Source organism: Asterias rubens, chromosome 5 (assembly GCF_902459465.1).
Source record: "Asterias rubens chromosome 5, eAstRub1.3, whole genome shotgun sequence".
In the NCBI taxonomy this organism is placed as follows: Eukaryota; Metazoa; Echinodermata; class Asteroidea; order Forcipulatida; family Asteriidae; genus Asterias; species Asterias rubens.
In genome coordinates this window covers 12,451,244-12,463,448 of record NC_047066.1, presented here as the reverse complement: position 1 = coordinate 12,463,448, position 12,205 = coordinate 12,451,244, and positions in this window count along the sequence as shown.

The following is a 12,205-nucleotide window of genomic DNA, read 5'->3' as shown; positions in this document are numbered from 1 at the left end:
ACTTTCACTGTTTTATTTCATCTTTCTAACTCTTTGTGAAATCGACCCCAGGATGGTTAGGGTCCAAGGTTCATTTTTTATGTAAAAGTAATTTGTTATTGTTTTTTTTGATTGACAGGCATCAAGAGATTGAGAACTCCTGAAGAGAATCAACATCTTCGGATCGGTCTACACTGAGATGAACTCAAGGCAAGAGCTCACTGGAACAAGGAGATGAAATCACCACCGACGACGACGACGACGACCACCTGATGCCAGAGAGATGTCTTATTGATGAGGAGGCCGATTTTTTAACAGTGTTTATTAACTGAAAAATGAGCCACTTCATATAAGGTGATTTATCATTAGGTAAGTTTTTAACAAGCCCCCAAATATTTGGTTTTATATTTTAACTCTAAAACAGAAGAGCAAAAATTCAGTGACAAAGGGTTCGCCACCCGTAAGGAAACCCCTGGCCAATTTTTTAACTGTGTTTGATTAAAAATTGCGCCACTTCAAATTAAAAGTTGACATTTGGTAAATTTTGAAAAATTTAATAGGCCCCCCAAATATTTTATTTTGTTATACAAATAGGTTTGTTTCATTTCAGAGGTTTTATTTTTTACCTGTCAAAACAGAGAAGCAACAAAGGGTTTGCCACCCGTAAGGAAAACCCTGGCCATTTTTTGTGAAATGTTTGGGGGAAAAAAAGCAAACGTAATTTGTTGATGTATCAAAATCTTAACCTCGGATGAATTCATCGCTACTGTGACAGGGTTTTGCTTCTTTCTGTTTTCTCAGCAAGTCAAACCAGTAGACCTATTTTGCTGATACTTTCACTGTTCTATTTCATCTTTCTAACTCTTTGTGAAATCGACCCCAGGATGGTTAGGGTCCAAGGTTAATTTTGTATGTAAAAGTAATTTGTTATTGTTTTTTTTTATTGACAGGCATCAAGAGATTGAGAACTCCTGAAGAGAATCAACATCTTCGGATCGGTCTACACTGAGATGAACTCAAGGCAAGAGCTCACTGGAACAAGGAGATGAAATCACCACCGACGTCGACGACAACGACGACCACCTGATGCCAGAGAGATGTCTTATTGATGAGGAGGCCGATTTTTTAACAGTGTTTATTTACTGAAAAATGAGCCACTTAATATAAGGTGATTTATCATTAGGTAAGTTTTTAACAAGCCCCCAAATATTTGGTTTTATATTTTTAATTCTAAAACAGAAGAGCAAAATTTCAGTGACAAAGGGTTCGCCACCCGTAAGGAAACCCCTGGCCAATTTTTTAACTGTGTTTGATAAAATTGCGCCACTTCAAATTAAAAGTTGACATTTGGTAAATTTTGAAAAATTTAATAAGGCCCCCCAAATATTTTGTTATTTTGTTATACAAATAGGTTTGTTTCATTTCAGAGGTTTTATTTTTTTACCTGTCAAAACAGAGGTGCAACAAAGGGTTCGCCACCCGTAAGGAAACCCCTGGCCAGTTTTTGTGAAATGTTTGGGGGAAAAAAGCAAACGTAATTTGTTGATGTATCGAAATCTTTACCTTGGATGGATTCATCGCTACTGTGACAGGGTTTTGTTCTTTCTGTTTTCTCAGCAAGTAGAACCAGTAGACCTATTTTGCTGAATATTTCAGTTTTATTTCATCTTTCTATAATATATTTTGTCCATTAGTCATTGACAAAAAAACAAACTTACGGCCCTACCTTTTAGGCGTTTAATCACCAAATTTTTTTTTTTTCAATGCTTGGTTAGTTTTCATCACTTCTTAATTTCATTTTTGTATCTGGTCTGGTTTCAGATTGACAGGGCATGTGCCAAGTGCAGTCACGATGGACTTCATTTCCACACCAGACAAACACGATCAGCTGATGAAGGACAAACCGTCTTCTTTTTCTGCCCATCATGCAAGTAAGTCAATCACTTCTAAAGCCTGGTTCATACTTCCTGCAAATGCAAAGTGAATTTTGGAGACACAGCCCTGTTTGGTTAGCGAACATAATTGGCCCCACAGGCAGTTTGTTCCCCAAGGAGCCGAGTTGGTTTTATGAATGAAATAAATGGCCTAGTGATCAGGGGTAACCTTGTTGAAGAGGCATGAGCGTCACTGAATGACAGATTTCAGTGCTTTAGGCGGATTAGTACAAGCAGAAATTCACTGTTTACATGACATGTGTGTAAAGTACAATATGGTTACAAGTGCAGCAATCCGCAAAACAGAAACAAACAAAACATGCAATTGGATCTTGAAGGATCTGCGGTGGACTTTACAAAGAGTAAAGACTAATCTTATCTCAAGTTAGGACAAGTTACTTGTCTAACTTAGGACTAGCCTTAAGTTTTTAATATCTTCAGGGACTGGTCCTAAGTTAGGACCAGTCCTAACTCTTTTTGAATGTGACCCCAGGATTGTTAGGGTCAAAGATTCATTTTTTATGTAAAAGTGATTTTTCATTTATTTTTTTGATTTACAGGCATCAAGAGATTGAGTACTCCTGAAGAGAATCAACATCTTCGGATTGGTCTACACTGAGAGGAACTCAAGGCAAGAGCTCACTGGAACAAGGAGATGAAATCACCACCAACAACGACGACCACCTGATGCCAGAGAGATGACTTACTGATGAGGAAGCATCCATCCCAGTATTGGTACTTACATAAGATCAGGATCCTTAATCACTGACAGTGCCGTCAAGATTGTCTCAAGAAACAAAATGAGGCTTGACATCAAAATTAAGTCTGGTTCCTTTTTTCAAACTTTGAGAGTTTCAAGCGGGTTTTGATCGGTATACGGGAACCAGACAAAATGGTCGAACTGTGGTAAAGGTGTTTTTAAACTGTCAGTGTTGCTTACATTAGTTTGTGTTATATAACACCCAGGCAGATCCTTGCCATTTGATTAGAGGATTGTCCGTCGTGTGTTAAAAGTACTATTCCATGCTAAAGTCACTCAGCGTGCATTTTTCGTTCAATCCGAAAAGTACTATTGCACGCTGAGCAAAAAACATCTCCGCGTGCACGTGTCTTAGGTAACGCAGCAGTGTTACTTCAAGGCACATTACTAGCATTCAGCTTCTGTGTGTCCCAAAATGGCTGTACAGAACGCTCATTTTCAAACAGGCCTACCCAAAAGAAACGGGTGTAATTTCACAATTAGAAACTGTAGGCCTACGCTTTGTATGTTATGAAAGTTGTATCTTCCAATCAAAATGACAAAGATCTACTTCGATGTTATATAAAACAAATAATGGATGTTTTTCATTCTTGCAAGGGTGCAAATTTGTTCATTCATTGAAAGATGGAATGTTCCATTCAACTTGGCTCCCCTTCGTTGAATAGAACATGCCATCTTTCAACTCATGAACATATTCGCACCATTGCACTCATAAGCATTCATTATTTGTATAATAACTCGTGCTGTAAAGCTAGTTTCAAAAAACAAGTATCTAAAATAATTTTGTTTACCTTCATGAATTGTTATTATTGATCGATCCTCCCCTTACCCCTGGGGTGGTTTGATCGATTGAAAGAGCGAACAAGGCATAATATTTGTTGTGTATTTTACACAAATTGTCTTAAAGGCAGTGGACACTAATGGTAATTACTCAAAATAATTATTATCATAAAACCTTTCTTGGTAACGAGTTATGGGGAGAGGTTGATAGTATAAAACATTGTGAGAAACAGCTCTCTCTGAAGTGACGTAGTGTTCGAGAAAGAAGTAATTTTCCACGAATTTGATTTTGAGACCTCAGATTTAGAATTTGAGGTCTCGAAATCAAGCATCTGAAAGCACACAACTTCGTGTGACAAGGGTGCGACAAGGTTTTTTTTTCTTTTATTAATATCTTGCAATTTCGACGATCGATTGAGCTCAAATTTTCACAGGTTTGTTATTTGATGCATATGTTGAGATACATCAACTGTGAAGACTAGTCTTTGACAGGTACCAATAGTGTCCAGTGTCTTTAATAATAATAATAATAATAATTAATACATTTTATCAAGACATTCCCATGAAACGAGTTCACAATACTTCGAACAAAATGCATATATTTTTTATATAGAACATTTGACTTTACTTTCCAAAATACAGAATTTTAATTTTCTTTTTTCAAAACTCTCTTTGCCATTTTTTTTTTCCCCTACTACTTTTATAACTTTGCTCGCTTTAAAAACTCTTCCTTTCGAGATTTTCCCAGGTTGGAATATCTTAAATCGGTTTAGGAAAAAAAAAATTTCTGTAAAATTTGTTTGTGACTCAAATTGTGGGAGTGCCTCTGGTTCTATATTGATACTTTGATGATTGTAAAGCCAAGTACAACTTGCACTCAATACAATTAATGCAAGCGGAACACATCCTAAAGTTGTATTCTTGGGACCAATCTTCATGACATACAAGTACGTCATCATTTTAACTAAATTTATTCCTTTTTGGCACGACATGTTTGGATAAGTGTGATGCACACCTGTCCAAACTCGAAATCAAATTGATTAAAAAATTACAATATTTTTTACGAAACAGTCACAAACTTCATTTGAACATGTTGTTTTTTCCTTCTTTGCATTGCTGCGATGGTAATAATTAACAGTTCTAAATTTTATTGATTTTCTTTTTTGCATCAGCCGATAAAAAAAAAAAAATCTAATTCGAGAGATTCAACTCAAGGATAGTAAATGTTGTACTTGGCTGTTTTTATAATTTGAAAAATTATGTCTTACATTAATTGGTTACCATTCATTAAATGCTGTAGAAAGCACCACTGAACTGTAGAAGCAGCAGAGTTGTGCAAACGTGTGTGCTGGTTGGTGTGGCCTACTACTATCTGGAATTTGTGGCGACCTAATGATCCAAGAGTTAATGGTTGGGTAAGCATTTTATTAAGTGAAATCTTGTTAATGTGGCGCTGGTAGTCTGTCTTACCGGTGTCCTACCTTATATGATTGACAAACTATTTCAACTTCTCGATCTCCGACAACAACAAAAAACCCGAGAAAGAAAGGATTTAGTTGCCTGTTGAAGTCTTTGGCGGCCTGTATCAAAAGTGTCAAGGACTGAGGACCATTGCACTTTTTTGCACATTTTTTACCTGATCATTTTGTTATCCTAAGTTGGTACCCGTCTCTCTATACTGTTCCTGTGTAAACGGGTCTACTTTTTGAGCAACTTCTCTACACTAGACATCCTCTTCTGATCTGAGGGAGCCTCTGAACTTGACGGATGACGGAGACTTCTACCCAGATGTTGGTGCGAGGGTCGGAGATACAAGATTCTGAACATGGCTATTCACATTTCAATCAGGTACTCAGGCTTTTACATTGGTTTCACTTGTGTTAAGAAGTTTTGACTGTATCAAAAGGAGATATCAAAGATGACATTGGGATTGTGTAGGAAGTTAACAGGGTCCTTTATAGAAGAAACATCGTAGCTTAGAAGGTTGTATGTACACTCCTTCGTAAGTTAGAATAGTGTTGAGATTTAGTTAAACCCCTGTTGAACTGGTTGACAATATTCAGTCTATGACGTTAACTATTAGTCTATTCTAGTGACCAATTCACTACGTTGTTCATTGTAGGTTTTGAGTGGTCAGCTTTATGACAGATTCTACAGTAGGTGTGTTAAAGACAATCAGTTGAGGAAATGATTTACAAATGATGTTGATCAATAGACATTGCTTTTTTAACAAATACTGCCACTGTGGTGTGCATGATTTGTATACATTTTTCATAAACGTAGTAATTTAGCTGCAGTAGGTGTTTTCAATCCTTCAGGGTATTATTATTGATAACTGTGAACAGTTTTTACAACTGGTTAACCCTTTTCCAGCTGAACATGTTGACGACACTCAGGCGATTTACAAAAACTCACAAAATCTGTTCAGCTGCAATGTTGCAATCTTGTTTCTCTGATCAGCACATCATCATCTGGGTTGAAGTGTACGTTATTTAGGCTGTTAAAGTGACAGAGACACTTGGTCATTAATATTTTGACAGGTTCTAAAAAGAGTAGGCAAGTTTAAGATATTAAACCCGTAGAACTGTTTGGAACAAATGCAACCTACTAGTTTTTTGTCAGTATAACAATTGTATTTTGTTTTAGTTCAGATCTCTTTGAAACAAAACAAATTTTGTGCGATGTCCATCAATTATTTTAATAATTTTGTTATGGTGAACATGAGAATGTCTCAACATTTACTACTGCGAAGTGTACAATGGACCAAACTAGGTGTTTATTAGCGTATTAGCAGTATTAGTGTAGACTTATTCAGTTAAATAACCTCAGAACAAACAGTAATTTGTCACATGGCTAGGTAGTTATAGGAAGCATACACACTAGTCCAGTATAAGTGTAGAATTATTAAATAAATAACTAAATTAGTTATTTCTCAATTCGCTTGTTAGATTGATTTTGATATGAATATTATGCCAAAAAGACACAACAGGAATAGGTATTCTAAATAAGACGTTACTTTGTTACTTTAGTCATGCACTGTTTGCAGAATCACAGGTGTCTTTCTAGATGGAAAATACACCAAGTTATCAGCAATCTTATCGTCACTGATAAAACCTTAATATTCCGACATCAACGTCATACTCATTTTTATGCAAAAACATTGTAGTTTATCATTGGAACGAAATCGTTAGTAAGCAGTGGTTGGTTTGCAGATTTACATGAAGTTAATCAGTAGGAGTAGTTGTTGATCCTAGATGTTCAATACTTTATTGGGACTTCATCAGCAATTTGTAGTTCCGTAGGATTTAAAACTTTGTTGTACTTGGGATCTTATCGTCACTGATAAAACCTTAATTTTCCGACATCGACGTCAGACTCATTTTTATGCAAAAACATTGTCATTTAAAATTGGTGCGAAAATCATTAGCATGCAGTTGTTGGTTTGCAGGTTTACATGAAGTTAATCAGTAGGAGTAGTTGTTGATCTTAGATGTTCAATACTTTATTGGGACTTCATCAGCAATTTGTAGTTCCGTAGGATTTGAAACTTTGTTGTACTTAGGAGTTTAGAATTTGTTTAGAGATAGGTTAGGTTTTTTTTTAAGAGTTTTTTTTCTCAGTCTAGTTATCCTCCGTAAACCCAATGTCATCTACAATATCTCCGGTAATGATACTCAATGCAATGAAGATGCAAATCTGATGTTTGTGTACAACCTCACTATTGACTTTGAAATGTGACTCTGTTTGAACGTGTAATCACACACACTGTTAAAATGTTGCGATGTTTTAACAAATCCAAAACTTATGATTGATTTTAAACAAAATTTATGAAGAAGTGTAGTACTTCTAATGCAAGTGAAACCAATACATTCCTGAGTATGCTGTTAATATTGAAAAGGACATGCGTATTTTAGTTATGTTTTTTGTGTATATCACAAAAACTCACAAAATTGTTCAAGTTCAGCCGCCATGTTGGAATCTTGTTTCTCTGATCAGCGCATCATCATCTGGGTTGAAGTCTTCATTATTTTGATGGTACAGGACTCAATTAATGACGGAGTGGAAGCATCCTTTTACACTTCAACCAAAATTCAAACTTGAAACTTTACTCCAAGAACTTAGCGACGTGTTTGCCCGAACAGGGGGAGACGTCCGATGGTACACTTCATACAGATTCATCAAATATTTTAACAGGCAACTTCCGACTTTTGTTTTGGACTTTGAAAAAAAAATCTTTAGTTTGTTTTTTGCTTCGGAATTTTTAAAAACAATCTTTTTAGTTTGTCAATCATGTAAGGCAGGACTTTGGTAAAACAGACTATCAATGAAACATTAACTTGATTTAACTTATTAAAATGCTTTCCTTCCATTAATACTTAGATCATTAAGTCGCTTCACTTTCTAGATAGTAGTTGGCCACACCAACTGGCACACACGTTTGCGCAACTCTGCTGCTTCTACAGTTCAGTGGTGCTTAAAAAATATTTAAAAAATCCCTTAAAAATTGCCTCTTTTATATAGACTAAGTCAGCCAAAAATATTTCTCGTGCCGTTGTACGGTTCGAAATTAACTGCGTAAAAAGTTTGGCCCTACCCCCCCTATTATTAAAATCATGATCAACCAAGTGCACCCCCTATAGGGGTGCAGAAGAGACTGTATCCCATAGTAATGTACACCAACAATGTAATCGACTAGAAATTTGCAAATGACACTTATACAAGGCGTCAAATTCAAATTACCATAAGATTATATTGCTAGGTACATCAAAATGGAATGCAGCCCCTTATTAAAGGTATCGTCTTATAGCTTGTTGTGACTTTAAATAACAATAAAATGGAGTCCTATTGTGGACTTTTTGATCAAATCACTAGTCAATGTTTGTACTTAGTAGTTTTTTGAGCAGAAACTCAGAGTCAATTTTTGTACTTAGTCTTTTTTTGGACTTAGTAATTTTTTTGACAAAAACACTTAGGTATTATTGACTTTCTGTGTCCTATTGTGGACTTAGTCTTTTTTTGACCAAATCACTAGCCATTGTTTGTACTTAGTAGTTTTTTGAGCAGAAACTCAGAGTCAATTTTTGTACTTAGTCTTTTTTTGGACTTAGTAACTTTTTTTGACAAAAACACTTAGGTATTATTGACTTTCTGTGTCCTATTGTGGACTTAGTCTTTTTTTGACCAAATCACTAGCCATTGTTTGTACTTAGTAATTTTTTGAGTAGAAACTCATAGTCAATGTTTGTACTTTTGACAAAAACACTTAGTAATTTTTGGTTCTCTGTGTCCCTTTGTGGACTTCAAAAACTTTCCAAGATTGAGATTATAAAGTCACAGAACAAGCTATAAGATGCGGCCTTTACAGAAGATACAACATTGGTAGTTACGCTATTGTACGCTATAAATTTAATGCAGGAATTTAGTGAACATTACCTTCATTTTTGGTAAGCATGCAAGTAAACATTCATCTACATGTCCACTTGATGTAAAAACTGTATTGAGTTAAACAATAAATAAAGAAATTTGTTTTGAAAACACTGCAAGTTTGAGATAACGTTTTTTGTGTCAAAATTTGTGCACTCTACATGTATATGCAGTATATGAATACCAATGTTGTACCTTCTTTATTAGTAAGAAATGCAGCCTGTAAACCATAAAGGAGTCAAATTTAATTAGATTTGTTTTAAAAGAAACAAAAAACGCTTTGATTCTGTAAATATTCTGAGTTCTTGTAAGATGAAGAAAAAGCACAAAAAAAAAATATTTTGCAAGTTTGCAGAAACCAAATAGTTAATTCATGAGACTAGTTTTTTTGTTAGCCATGTGGACTCCTTTTGGATAAAACGGGTTACATTTCTTCCTTGGTTGATCATTTATATTTCTTAGCTATGGTTGTCATTTGCCAGCTGATATTTCTTCTCGGATATTTTGGGGGTTTAAGTTTAATTTTGAAACTATACACATTTTCAATACTTTTAATAAAAACAAGTATGAATTGAAAGCTGTATTTAATTTTACAAATACAATTTTTGAGTTGTGGCGCAAACAAAAGACATTTTGTAATAATTTCAATTAGGTTTTCAAAAAGTAATTATACATCAACTGGCATATTTCCAACCATCAGTTTAAGCAACTATCAAAATGAATAGCAAGGAAGCAATGGGAGTGCAAAAGCACCCACAAAAACAAAAATTATTTTAATTAAAACATTAAGGAACATAACATACAACATAGTCAGAATCAAGTTCTTGAGGTTGGGGTGGTCGGGGGTAATGTCTAACAGTGTGGATGCACTAATCGAGTGTTATTGTTTTCTTTCTTTGGAAGACATTTAAAGTTTGTTCAAATAAAGTCTTGAAAATTCAAATAAACAATCTAGTCTGGTTTGCTTATTATTTTCTGATGAATCCTAATATTTTGACAATTATTGTTCTATGAACAGCTTATAACTTTGATGCCTTCTTGGTGTTGATGAACTAATTAAAAATAACTTTTAGAAAATAATTAAGGTTGGGGATACTTTTGGTAATTATCAAACAACAGTCTCCTTTCATTGGTGTGCCTCAATAAATGCATAAATAACAAACCAATGGAAGTTTTGGCTCGAATGGTCATCAAAGTTGAAAACAAATTATAAAAGAAAACCCCACATTCCATGCATGAAATTGTGTGCTTTCAGATGCATGAGGAAGCCTTTCTCAGATTCAATTTTTTTGGGGTGAAAACAAAATTACCACTTTCCCAAAAACTACTTTTTACTTCAAAGGGTGTTTTTTCCAACAACATTGTTTTACATCAACATGACCAGTGCTCTAACGCTTTCATGGTAATTAACTTTTGGAGTAACTATCAAGTAAACCCTGCCTTGGACTACTCAAAATTTATAATCAGAACGATCAGACAAAGTGTACTGCTATTTATTTAACAGGATGCATTCAAAATTATAAAGCTAATTTTGTTTTCCAAAATCCTTGGGGGGGGGGGGGGTAGAGTTACATATTATTTATGAACAGTAATTCCATGTTTGCAAGTACAGAAATACAGTGTTATCGTTCCTTTTGGTGAACTACATGTACAATCAGTTGCAAAACTCAAAAAAATGCAAATTCACAGTATTAGGTAATGACCTCAAGGGTAGTTTAGTATCGAATTGAAAATGCTTAGCCTGAAATACAAGCAGGATGTTTGGCTCTTGAGGGAAAAGTATGAACATTTCATCGAGAAGAAGAAGAGCTGACCTAAATGAAAGTTTTTAATAGAAATTTTAATAGAAACTGATTCTTCCGAGCCCCAACAAAAAAGAAGGAGTCATAAATAATGTGGGTTATAGGAGGAAAAAAATGTATGAGAGAATTTTTGGCAAATGTGTTGGTATACATTATTATGGCCCTACATCTAGTAATAGAAATATACATTTTGGTTGCCTTACAAAACGGTTGAGGCTTTCAACTCACTGACTGCTGTTGTGGCTGAAAAGACTGCTAAGATGCAGGGAGAGGCGGCATACACTTCTGATGAAAGGGAAACAGTCAGATTCCACAAACCCTAAAAAAGAACAAAATTATATTTAGAGTATGGATGTAAATTAGTGTTCATACATAATGAGGGGATATAGAAAGTATATAAGGCATTGGAAAATTTTACTTCAGGACGGCATGTTCAGGGGCCTTTAAATTGGCTCCACATATACATGACATGTACAGTACTTCATGTCGTCAAATCTAATTCCCAACACACAAGAAAACAATTCAAAGAAAAATATGTGCGCCTAGCCCTGGCGGCCTTACACTTTCGTACTATACTACAGTGACGTCCAGGGCCCACTTTATTAGAGCTGCTGTGCAGTCAAGATACGGTGTTAGGGAAAAGTTTCCCCGCCATGGAATGTGAATCTGTTGAAATTAGTGGCTTGTTGTAGGTAAGATTTGAGTTATGAAGCTTTGAAATTGTTCTGCCCCAGAAACGGACCTTAATAGTTAGGACTCTGTATCTGTGTACAGAAGAGTCCTATATAGGGCCAATGTGCGCACTGTGATTTTACTATAAATAACACTTGCATTGAAGGAATTAAAGAAACAAAAAAACGTGTAGTGCACAGCGTTAGAATTCATCAGCCAAATCGATGTGGGTCAATGTTTCAACGAAAATGTCCGCCCCTAACAATATTTTCCTCACTTATATTAAGCGAGAATTCAGTGGTTTAATCAATTTTAACACAAGACAAGACAATCTTGTTTTAGAATTAGAAACCCCGTAAAATTTCCTCTTTTGCATCAACACATGAATCACTTACCTGATTAAGAAGATTCTATGAACATCCGTGCAGTTATTATCGTGGAAGTTGTTGAATTTTGATGTCGGTTTTCGATGTAAAATGTGGCAGAAAATCTGCTTTTTCACCACACACGTGGAGCTAAACACACGATGCCCGCGCTCAGAAAGAAAATGGCCGCGGGGAGTAAAGGGGTGCATAAACCTCGTTCCAAGGGGTGATCGATCTCGCCGCGCCATTTTTTCCCCAACATGCCTTGCTCGATGTGCAATCCATGTGCGTGACGTAGTACGAACGGCATCCTTTTATTGGCCGAAATTTGAAAGAATCATAGGGGGTGAGGCCAGCAGTTATCAACTTTTGCCTATTTTGTTTTTAAGGTGCGATGTTGTGCTCTTCATGATGCAGTAGGCTTTTCTGAAGCCTTTTTATTGAACAGAAGCCAATAATTATTTGAAGCAACAATGAGGGAGTTGTTAT